At 35.5% G+C, this 10769-nt stretch overlaps 1 non-coding gene across 1 annotated transcript; it reads right to left on the minus strand.

The window, feature by feature from the left end:
• Positions 1 to 2220: 2220 nt before the first annotated feature.
• LOC144251380 (small nucleolar RNA SNORA42/SNORA80 family) lies at positions 2221 to 2356 on the minus strand. The gene has a single exon (XR_013342677.1). It is a non-coding gene; the product is annotated as a small nucleolar RNA SNORA42/SNORA80 family (small nucleolar RNA).
• Between the last annotated feature and the right edge of the window lie 8413 nt (positions 2357 to 10769).

A 10769-nucleotide genomic window follows, 5' to 3' on the forward strand; every position in this document is an offset into this window, starting at 1 on the left:
AAGATAATGCATTCTAAATGGAAGTCCTACAATGGTAAAATAAAAACTCAATTTTTTCTTTAATTTAAATTTTTTAAATTTTACTTTAAAATTTAAAGTAAAAATATTATTTAAATGATCTCTAAACAAAACAAATAGAGAACGTGCATGGATAGATGTGAACCTCCAAGACTGAATTTATGGTCATGTAACTTCGGTGTCATCCTGGCATCTATCATTTTCTCCAACAGGTGGTACTAGAGTTCTCTCGCCCTCACAAAACTGAACTAGGAGCTGATCCTGGCAAAGTGACAGTCACTTTGTGCCTGTAACCTGGAAGAGAAAAGCTAAGGTCATTGCTGCTAACCTGGGAAACAGTACTGTCCTGCTGTCTTGCCTTGCCTTGACCAAAGACACAAACACATTGATCATTATACTTCAGAGACTAATATGGCAACGAACCTCACTTATACATTTTAGTGCAGCCATTTCACTGGGTACACATTTGAAAAACGGTGGGACAGATGTGAAGCCATGGTGGTGAATAAATCAGAGAGTCCATTAAAACTTATTAAAATTGAAAATAACTATAGCCACCAAATCTTGGGAAGAAATGAATAATGCTAATGACAGTATTCACTTTAATAATTACCACCAGGGATCCAAAAAAAAGATATTTGGAATGTTACTGACTAGAAATCATAAATGACCCACCAAGTTTTGTTGCTACTATTTAGAATCTGGGTAAGAATGCTGGAGAATAAAGGTTGGAGTGTGATCCACGAGAATGTGCTATTGGTATATGTATTCTGACTGTTGAGGAAAAACAACTTTGAATTCAACCTACAGTGAAGGATAACCACCCAGAAATTAAGACTTTTATAAGAAAATGATTATAAGTTTATTTCAAACTTCAATCACAAGACTATGAAAGAAACCAACAAGAACAAAAAGACTGTGCATAACTCCTTCAGGATCATAGCTCATATTACTTCATGTAAACAAGTAAAATGCTAATTCTAGAAAACTTCTAAAAAGATTTTAATCAAATGACAGAGAAATTGAGCTCAGAAATTCTCCCTTCAGAAACACCAATTCTTTTACTTTGAAAAATAAATGGCCCGCTTCTCTTGAGAATATACCTTTTTTTTTACTTTAAAAAAAGAAAAATAATAATAATTTCACCACTGCAAAGTAAGGAAGAAACTTTTATAAATTCTTTAGTCAAAACAAAAGACATCACTGCTGCTTATCTCAGGTTTCATTCTTTCAGAACCCTCCATGATAGAAACAAGGTCCTAGTGATGATGATCACCATGGAGACACTTCCAAGAACTGATTGCAGAAGTTTTCTCGTACTTATGTTGAAAAGGCTTTCATGCCATTGCTGTCTTAACTCTGCAGTATTTTAAGAAATGTGTCACTGCTTCCTAAGTTCTGAACAAATAGCCAACTCGTAAGTTAGCTCAGTGTGTCTTCATCAAAGTCCTCCTTGTTAAGGTTGAAATCTTCACATTGTATACACCACTCTCCATTTGCACTTCGACCCTTCTCTTACTTTTTGGCCTGATGTGCTAATGACGCTCCCTGGGCCTTCCCACTCTTCTCATTTCTCCAGAACACAGAGAATTAGCTACGTGTACCCAGCACATTTTCACCCTCTTGCTGAGACACACTGCTTCAGCTGTACAGTACTAGATCGTGGTTTGATTATTTACTATTTTTGTTCCTATCAAATGGTGAAGCTTCCAGTTTGCAGAGATCTACAAGACACTTCTTGCATCCAGGCCTCATCCATTTTATTCAATCAGACTAGCATCCCTGCTGTTTCCACTGCTGCTTCAAGCTCTGTTTTCTTCCAAAGTCTTAGTTATATTTCATAACACATTAATTGGTCTCTTCTCTGCACTTATAAAGTGATATTTGTGCTATAAAATAATTTACTGCGATTATATAAATTCTTCTAATTTGAATACATGTAGGTGTCTTCTGTATAAACAGATGGTAAACTCTTAAAGTCAGTTTTTTTTTTTAATACCGTGTTTAACATACAGAAGATGTTCAATGACATCTTTCTGCTTTGTCCACTAATTTGCTTAGCATGATTTCCTAATTTCTTTTTGTCATTGATTTATCTTATTTTTTACAACCAATTTTTAATGCTATGACCATGCACTTGAAACTATTGTGAGGGTATTTTTATGTTTATTCTATTTTATTGTTTTCTTTCTTTTTTTCTCACACTGTGCAACCCATTTCACTTCCAGCAGCCTGTGGGTACAAAAACCAGGCAATGCTTCAGAGGCACACTTGGCTCTGGCATTAAGCACCTTGAAAGCCCGAAGGGGATGAGCACGCCATAAATCCAAGCCTGTGCATTATTTGGAAAATAAATAAATGATAAAAAGTAAAGATTTAATATACTCAGAAAATTGAGGTAGCTATGAGGATGCTTGACAAGTGGAAGTGTAAGGATGTGGAAATCAACGTAAGTGATTCTGGTTTTAGTAGCATCAAAAATAATAAGACATACAGGAGCAAATTCAACAAAAGATTAATATTTTCACTATCATAATATTTTCAATAATAATTTAATGATGACATTTTCCCACTTATCAGTAAAAATGTGGCAAAACTAAAAATAGACAACAGACCTGAATGAACTCTTCTCTAACCAGGGATGAAAATTGTCAAAGTGAATACAAAAAGATGACCTACATTTTGAGTCATTAGGGAAATGCAAAACAAAACCACAATAAGATGCTTCTTTACAAACACTGAGTGGACTCAAAATGTCAGAAAAAACAAGCATTGATGAGGACGAGGAGAAACTGGAATCCTTATGTTCTACTGACAGGTTCATGAGATGCACAGCCATTTTTGAAAACAGCTTTTCAGGTCTTTAAACCATTAAATATGAAGTTACCATGTGACCTCCCATTTCCACTGTTACTTATACAAAGGGAATTGAAACTATGCTGCTATGTTTTGAATACAAGGTGTCCCCAGAAGCTCTGTTAATGAAGAAACATTCTGAGATGAAATGATTGGATTATGAGATCAGTAAACTAATCAGTAGATTGGGTGATAACTGTAGGGAAGTTGGGTATGGATGGAGGAGCTGGGTAAATGGGTTGTTCCCTGGAAAGGTTGTTCTTCCTGAAGTCCCCCCTTCTCCTATCTCTCTCTTCTTTTCTCTCCTCATCCCTCCTTTTCCCTTCTTTTCTTCTCTCCTCTCTTTCTACTCCTATCCTCTCCTCCCCTCCCCTCCTCTCCTTTCCATTCCCCTCTCCCCCCCTCCCTCCCTCTCTCTCTCTCTCTCTCTCTCTCTCTCTCTCTCTCTCTCACTCTCCCTTTTACCTTGGGCACAGAGCAATGGAGTTGGCTATCCGTGGACAGAGACCTCTGAAACCTTGAATCCCATGAATTTTCCTCCTCTAAGTTGTTCTTGTTGAGTGTTTTCATCACAGGGATAACCAAACTAAAGCCTATGCAAAAATTTGCATGAGAAAATTTCTTCATAATGACTAAAATAGCATTATTCGTAATAGACAAAAAGATGGATGAAAGATAAATCACTATTGACAGACAAATGGATGAACAAATTTAATTTGGAAGGTTCCTGATTACTGACTATATAAAATAGAGATAAAGAGCTGATCCATGCTACAATATTCTTGAACATTGAAAATATGCTGCCAAGAGAAAGAAGCCACTTCTACCAAGTTACAGCATGATTCCGTGCAAAGGAAAATGCAGAATGATGATGTCTATGTAGGTAGAGAGTCCAGACTCAGATAATCTATTGGTGGTTGTCTGGTAGGGTAGAAGACAGCACGTAATTACTAAGGACATATCATGTAAGATTAAGATTATGAAAAGTTCTAAATTGACTGTGGTGGTAGTTACATGTATCTGTGTTTTATGAACCACTGAATTGTACAGTTTAAATGGATTACTTATAAGGCATATGAATTGTGTCTCAATAAACTTAAAATAAATAGGTAAGAAATTGATATTGATTGCATATTTCATAGGTATGAAATATTAACAATTCACAATACCTAAACTGTGGAGCCAACCTAGATGCACTTCAGTGGATGAATGGATAAGAAAAGTGGCATATATACACAATGGAATTTTGCTCATCAATAAAAGAGAATAAAATCATGGCATTTGCAGGCAAATGGATGGCGCTGGAGAAGATAATGCTAAGTGAAGTTAGCCAATCTAAAAAAAAAAAAAAACAAATGCTGAATGTTTTCTCTGACATAAGGAGGCTGACTCATAATGAGGTAGGGAGAGGGAGTATAGGAGGAATAGATTAATTCTAGAGAGGGAAAAGGGGTGGGAGGGTGAGGGAGGGGGCAGGGGATTAGCCAGAACTGTGGAATGTGATAGACATCATTATCCAAAGTACATGTATGAAGACTCTAATTGGGTATCAAAATATTTTATACACAGAGATATGAAAAGTTGTGGCAGAGAGAAGTGATGGGAGAGGAGGGGAGGGGATAGGGTGATAGGAAGGATAGTAGAATGAAACAGACATTATTATTAGTGTGTGTATATGTGACTGCATGACCAATATGATTCTGCAATCTGTACACTCATAAAAATGAGAAATTATATCCCATCTGATTCAAATATATGATATGTCAAGGTCATTGTACTGTCCGTAACTAACTAAAAAATTGTGGAATATGTATATAATAAGAATTGTAATGCATTCCACTGCCATTTGTTTATTTATCTATTTATTTATTAAAATAGTAAAAAAAATAAAGAAATGAGTTGAACAGTTTTAAGCATCAAGATGATGCCTTGGCTCCTCTGCAGGTGGAAACCAAGGTAGGGAGTCCAGAGCTGACTGGCAAGGAAGGGACAGAGGGAGTGCATGGAGGTGCAGTTTTAGGCTCCTAGATACTTGGAGAGACTCATAAATTCTGGTTTCCAGAATGGAAAGCACAGAGGAATTCATTAGCCTGAAGTCTGCACCCACGACAACAGGACCAGTCTCAGGTCAGAGGAGTCACAATGGGAGAAAGAGAAGCAAAGCTGATCAACTTTCTTCAGAATCAGTGGTGTAAGAGAAAGTCAGAATGAATTAAGCTGAAGCAGAATCTGAAAAGTGACCTGCTGTGTGAGAAGTAATTCACCTTTTCTCCATGCATTGGTAGAATAACTACACCTAAGACTGTAGCTCTGGAAAGGATTAGATCTGTCGATCTCCATCCCACTGAGAGACATCAGAAAATATTACCCTAGGGAACACCTTTGAACAGCCCACCTGAGTAGCTCAGTTGCTGTAAACTCCCCACCCACACCTACACTACTGGCCACAGGGGTGAAGCACTGCAGAGCTGGCAGGGTGCACAGGACACTCCTGGGAGAGTCGACCCAAGCGAGGAGCATTTCTACCACATGCCACAAAGTTCCGACCACAGTTCCTGCACCAAAAAGTTACATGAAATGAACACATACTTCTCAAAGTACAATGGCCAACAATCATATGAAGAATAAAAGTTGAACGTATTTAACTATGAAGGAAATGTAAACTAAAAGTACACTGAAATTCCCTCTCATGCCAGTCAGGATGTCAGTCATCATGAGTACAAATAGCAATAAATGGTGACAAGGATGTGGGAAATGGGGAACTTCCATACACTTGGTGGACATGCAGTTAGTATAGTCACTATGCAAATCAGTGTGGAGGTTCCTAAAAAGAATAAAAAAAGGATTAAAATATCATCCAACTCTACCACTCTTTGGTCTTTATCCAAAAGACCTGAAATCAGCATACTTTAGAGATGCATGCATGCCTATGTTTATAAAAACACAATTCACAAAAGCCAGATTATAGAACTATCCTAGGTATAACTCAAGAGACATATTGATAAGGAAAACATGAAACACACACACACACACACACACACACACACACATACACACACAATGGAATATTATAAATATATAAAATAGATTATCTCATTTTCAGAAAATGAACAGAACTGGAGAATATCGTGGTAAGCAAAGTGCAGCAGACTCAGGAAGAGAAGTATCACACGTTTTCTTTCATATGTGGAAGCTAGTGAGGCAAACAAAGAAAAGAAGGTGTCACAAAGGTAGACAGGGCGCCAATAGGACAGAGGAAGAAAAACAGGCAAAGAAGGCTTGTAACGCATGGGGAAGAGCTGGAGAGTGAAATCGATAAGATTATGTTATACACATGCACCAATATGCCTATGCCACAATAAAAACCCATCTTTTTGCATAGCTAATATGTACAGATACAAAGTTTTAAGTAATTATCTTCACTGTATTCTCTAGAGACTTTCAAATAAAAATTGTGAAGTTGTGTTTTGCTCTGCAGCTTTATTTTTTTTTCCAATTTTTTTAGAGAATGAAATATCCAAAAGTTAAGAAGATTTGGTTATGCAATACAGAAAACTCAAGAATTGTGAGATTTTGAATTCAAAAAGCTTATAGAAAATTATTAAAAATAATTCACATTTACTGAAAAAGAATACCAAAGTGGTGAAAGATAAACCAGTTAATAGTCCTTGGCTGATTCGTTCTGACAAGCACTTCCCCTTTCTTCGCCCTCTGATTTAGTATTATGTATCTGTAAAATGGTTTGTGGGGGTAGGCCTAAAAAGGGAGATACTTTAAAAGTATATGACACTTGGACAAACTGCTTGAAAAGGTCACACAGGAGCAAATCTTGCCAAGCTCTCTGTTGTATCCCCAAGGCCTCTCCCAGGGTCTTCTCACGTCCCTGCCACCTCACTGGTGATAGGCACAGCTTCTTATATATCAGGTTTCAGACCAATGTCCTCTACATGCAAACCCTCACCATCCACAGAATGATTCCTCACTGATATTCTCTTCCATAGCCTTCTGCACATTCTTGAGGAATGGATACAAAAGCTTTATGCACACACATGCATGTCTTCCCTCCTGGTGACTGGTCTGTAACTTCATTTCATTCTTTACTTTCAAAATGACCTTCTGCAAATCATTTAACCTGTTTGTGCCACAGAAAAGTGAGAAATAGATGTTATTTGATTCTGAGAACACTTTGGAGGGAAATTGGTTAATGCAGGTTAAATCACTGCCTGGTGCATTTCATACCTTAATAGATGCATATGGTGCCACTATGATTAATATTATAAGATAAAATATTCAATGGAAAAAAGACCCTGGTCAAGATTATGTACCCTGTGACTTTCAGTTTGGCAGAAGTATTTGAATATTAAGCATATTAATTATGCATAAGATGCCTTCCCTTAACATGAATAAAATGCTCAATTGAAAATGCTATTATGTTTAGCAAACCTGCTAAGTTTATACATCACACACACACACACACAGAGAGAGAAAATCTTTACCACTTCCACATTACGTAGAGCCTTAATCTCCAGAATACAAAAAACTCAAAATTTTACATCAAAAAACAAACACATAAGCCAATCAATAAATGGGCAACAAAATTGAATAGAAACCTCACAGAAGAAATACAAATGATCAAAAAAAGAAAGAAAAAGTGTTCAACATCTGTAGTAATTAAACAAATTTAAATTAAAACTACACTGAGATTCCATCTCACTCCAGTCAGAATGGCAATTGTCAAGAATAAAAGGAACAATAAATGTTGGCAAGGATGTGGGGGAAAATGTTCACTCATACTTTGCTGGAAAGCAGGATGGCAATTCCTCAGAAAACTGGGAATGGAACCACCATTTGACCCAGTTGTCTCACTCCTTCATCTATACACAAAGTACTTTAAGTCAGCATACTACAGAGACAGCCACATCAATGTTTATGGCAGCTCAATTCACAAAAGACAAACTATGTAACCAACTAGGTGCCCTTCAACCAATTAATGATAAGGAATTTGTGGTGTATACACACAATGGAATATTATTCAGCCATTGAGAAGAATAAAATTATGGCATTTGCCAGTAAATGGATGGAATTACAGAATATCATGCTAATTGAAATAAGCCAGTCCCAAAAAGCCAAAGGCCACATGTGCTCTCTGATATTTGAATGCTTACTAACAACACAGGAGGGAATAGAGGGGAAAGTATATAAGTTCATTGGATTGGATAAAGTGGAATGAAGGGAAGGAAGGGGAGATGGGAATAGTCAATACATCAGAATCAGACATAATTTTATAAATTGGCCAAATTATATTATTATATTAGGTGCCTGTATGAATATGTAAAAAATATAATTTGACATAACTTTCCTTTGCACATATATGAATACACAACCAATGTAAATCTACATTATGTAGAACTACAAGAATGAACTCCTAATTGGAATGGGTTTATGTTTAATATGTCAAAAGGCACTCTACTGTCATGTATATCTAAAAAGAACAATAAAAAAGTAAATTTGTTTTCCAAAACCAAAATTCTACTTTTCTGATATTGCACTAACCTTTCAGAAAACATATTGCCAATGTGTTTAATATTGTAAGAATATACTTTTAATTAGAACGAATTTTGTTACAAATTGCATGAGTATATTATGGATTTTTTGTATGTGTGTGTGTGTGTGTGTGTGTGTGTGTGTGTGTGTGTTAACCTCTTTGTATCATCTAATATGAATTTGCAAGACAGAGCATTGAATGCTAGAGGATGGGCTACATGGAGAAATAATCACTAAAGCATACAAAATTTCAGTTATAAGATGAATAAGTTCTTGCAATCTAATGCACACAGTGGTGACTAAAGTTAATAATACCGTGTTTTATACTTGAAATTTGCTAAGGGATTAGATCTTAATTGCTCTCACTACACTCATATGATAACAAAGTGCATGAGGTGTGGGATGTGTTCCTTGACTTCATCTTAGCACCATTTTACAATGTAAATGTCTATCAAATCATACTATATAGCTGAATAAAATACAATTTTTATTTGTCAATTATGACTCAGTGAAGCTGAAAAATAAAATATATTTACATAATGTATGTAATATCATAACAAAATAAATCTAGCATGTATAAAGTATATAGATATAATTCAAAAATATGGAAGAATGGAAGAGAAATATGCACATCCTTGCAGATACAAACTTTGAGTTTAAGTACAAACACTATATGGTTACACACTGACAAGAACAGGATAATAAATCATTAGGAAGAGTGTTCTTCAACCATCTATGTGATGGTTATAGTATTAACAAATATTTTCATAGAAAGTCTCAAAAGAAACAGATCCTCTATTCAGCACAATTAAGTTTGGTTTAAAAACGATTAAAACATTAATGCAATACAGGGCAGAGAAGAACTTTAAAAAATACTAAAATATTTTGAAGTGGGGTGTGTTAGTCAGCTTTTTTGCCACTATGATAAAAAAAAAAACTAGACAAGAACAATTTCAAGGAGAAAAAGTTGACTTTGAGACTCGTGATTTCAGAGGTCTTAGTGTACAGAATATCCCTCAGGGCTGGAGATGAGGTAGGACATCATGTCATAAGTGTGTGGAAGAAAAAAGCAGCTGGGGACATGGCACCAGGAAGCAGAAAAAGGGAGCTCTACTTAACAAGGACAAAATATACTTCAAAGACAGGCCTCCAGGGACCCACCTCCTCAGCCACACCCTACCTGCCTACACGCACCAGTTAATCCCTATCAGTGGGTTAATGCACTGATTGGTTTAAGGCTCTCCTGACCCAATTATTTGACTTGTAAACCTTCTTGCAATGTCTCACATGTGCTTTTGGAGTTCACCACATATCTAAACCATAACATGGTATATCACAATTTTATTCTTTTTAATTTTCTTTTTCGAGAACATGTACTCGATTTCAATATAGAAGTGGTAAGCAAGTATGTTTGAATTATGTTAGTTGAACAACGTCTACCATTTTTCAAAATTACAAGTCATTGAATAATTACAAACCAGTTTCTCATAAATTAAACACATTGCAAACTCACTAGCCTAATTATTAATTTGATTTTACTGCTTCATCCTCCTTACATGGCAAAAATTTTAAAAAATAAAATAAAAAGGGCTTCTGTTTAAAATGGAAGCAATCTAATGAGTTGATTTACTTTCATTCCATGTATTCTTTCTGCTCCACTCAGAGCTTCCTTGATGTTTGATTGATGGCTGTGACTCAACTTCCATTTTTTTGATTTTCCTTTTTACTGACTCGGTTCCAGATTTAGCCTCACTGCTCTATTTTGACAGTGAAATTTGCATACCCCCTGACCACTGACTGCTGATATGGCTTTGAACTTGCTGCTGCATTTAAATTATTGATCGTCTTTTAGAAAGACACTTGAAGTAATACCAGTAGAATTCCTTTTTTATAGAAAAATATGTTGGCTGTAAAGAAATTAAAATCAAACAGATCATGATCATTGTTTTATAGATTATTCATATTCTTTTTTCTTTAGTCACAAGCACACTTTATATACTTAATACCTTAATATTATTTTCTACTCAACATTCTTCACTTGTCATGCAAAGGAAAATGCTTTCTTATATTGAAAGATATACATTAATTGAATATTTATTTTTTTATTCAGAGTGTATCCTATCACATGGATTTGAAAAAAGTTATTGGATTGTTCCTCTTTATTTAGGCTATTTCCACCTGTTACACTTTATATAATGTCATATAGTTAGTGAACAACCTGGCACATTAAATTTTTTTAAAAACCTATGCTTACGGTAATAGGTGATTATTTACAAGGTCATTTCCTGATGATAATCTTTTCCAAAGTTTTTGATTAATATGACCAAATTGTCTGTGTAGTATTTTAATTT

The sequence above is a fragment of the Urocitellus parryii genome, assembly GCF_045843805.1.
Source record: "Urocitellus parryii isolate mUroPar1 chromosome 13 unlocalized genomic scaffold, mUroPar1.hap1 SUPER_13_unloc_14, whole genome shotgun sequence".
NCBI lineage: Eukaryota > Metazoa > Chordata > Mammalia > Rodentia > Sciuridae > Urocitellus > Urocitellus parryii.